Raw genomic sequence first — 2,036 nt, forward strand, 5'->3', positions numbered from 1 at the left:
GGTTCTTGTAAACAGAGCCGTTCCAAACTTTGGGGTGGCTGTGTCTTTTTGATTTTAATTTCCCTAAGATATAGGACCATAAGTGGAAGTGCCCTAGGCTCTGTTGTTTTTTTTTTTAGATGTTTCAGGAAACACCATACACTTCTCCGGAGTGGTTGTTGGCAATTTACATCCCGCCCATCAGCATAACAAGGCTCCCAGTTCTCCATGGCCTGTCCTGCCTTTCTGGATTTTACACTTTTTTCAGATGGCCCTTTTAACCGGGGAGAAGTGAGACTTCATTGTAGTGCAGATTTCCTTTGCAAGTATGCTTGGTTGGCCAAAAAGGGCGTATGCGTTTTTTCCTGAATATATTCAGGAAAAAACGCATACGCCCTTTTTGGCCAAGTGCATCATTGTGGACGTTCTGCCTCTTTTCCTATGCTTTCAATGCAATTCCAGTCTACCTCCTGAAATCGGTTTCCTGCAATTCTGCCCCGCTTTCATGTCCTCTTGGCAGGCTTAGTTCAGTCTATTTTTGGACGATAGCTGTCATTTATAACTCTGCAGGTTTGTGAATTACAGTGCCCCTGAGCTCCTTTCTTCAACTCGCTTTCTTGTGACCTGGCCGCAACACCGAAGGATAGCTTCAGGCCCTAATCTGGTTCCGGCACGGCACGCTGAGCCTTTGGTTATTTCCTCTTCCTGGTGGGAAATGAGAGTTAAATTTGCCCGTCCAGACACCTCCAGCTAGGCTCTCATTGGTTCTCGCTATTCCTGTTCATCTTCCGCAGAAATTGCAAACTGGGCCAAACAGGAGGTTAAAGGCGCTGACTCTCCAAGTCGGGAGAGTGTTAGTAAAGCGTCTGGAATGTTGCACCCGAGTACCAGGGTACAAAAACTGAGACATAGTTGAACACGTCTCCCGTTCACACGGATGATCATACTCTTGGTTCCACATGCATGTTTTAGCTGAAGGAAGAATACCTTAAACCTGGAGAGTTGAGACCCGTGTAATGGGTACCATGCAATATGACTTCAAAGGGTCTTCATTTGCTCACGAACCTCTCCAATCCTATCACTGCTGCGTTTATGCCCCTGTACACATGCTTGATTCTCTTTCGGAGACATAGCAATCCATAGGTTTTAAGATACTTACTAGACAGGTACATTCTTAGGCGTTTAATATGCGGTGTTGAGTCCATTTCGTTGAGCAAGGAGTAGCTCTTGTCTATTCCATATTTGGCTTAAGGAACTTTATCTGTGCTCATTTCAATCTCTGGTTTTATGCAGCACCCCAACTCACCTTCCCCCTTAAGCAAGCATAAGTTGGTTTTCTAAATTTGAGACCCTGTTCTGTTCTGTAATTCAGTTCCTGTGTAGCCAAGTTTACATTCCGTGTATTACTGATATCTTATGATGTTTCTTTTTCTGTGTGACTTATTTCAGTTAGAATCATCATACCTGAATCCACTCATTGTGCTGCTAAGGGCCTGATGACACAGATTTCATTGCTGAGTGATATTGCTTTGTAAGTAAATACCACAACTTCTTTATCCATTTTTCACTTTCTGCGATGTTGAACTTGTACTGTAAACGAGGTTCTTGTAAACAGAGCCATTCCAAACTTTGGGGTGGCTGTGTCTTTTTCATTTTAATTTCCCTAAGATATAGGACCATAAGTGGAAGTGCCCTAGGTTCTGTTGCTTTGTTTTTTAGATGTTTCAGGAAACACCATACACTTCTCCCGAGTGATTGTTGGCAATTTACATCCCGCCCATCAGCATAACAAGGCTCCCAGTTCTCCATGGCCTGTCCTGCCTTTCTGGATTTTACACTTTTTTCAGATGGCCCTTTTGACCGGGGGAAAGTGAGACTTCATTGTAGTGTAGATTTCCTTTGCAAGCTTGCTTGGTTGGCCAAAAAGGGCGTATGCGTTTTTTCCTGAATATATTCAGGAAAAAACGCATACGCCCTTTTTGGCCAAGTGCATCATTGTGGACGTTCTGCCTCTTTTCCTATGCTTTCAATGCAATTCCAGTCTACCTCCTGAAATC

The sequence above is a fragment of the Stenella coeruleoalba genome (assembly GCF_951394435.1).
Source record: "Stenella coeruleoalba genome assembly, contig: scaffold_294, whole genome shotgun sequence".
NCBI classification, from domain to species: domain Eukaryota; kingdom Metazoa; phylum Chordata; class Mammalia; order Artiodactyla; family Delphinidae; genus Stenella; species Stenella coeruleoalba.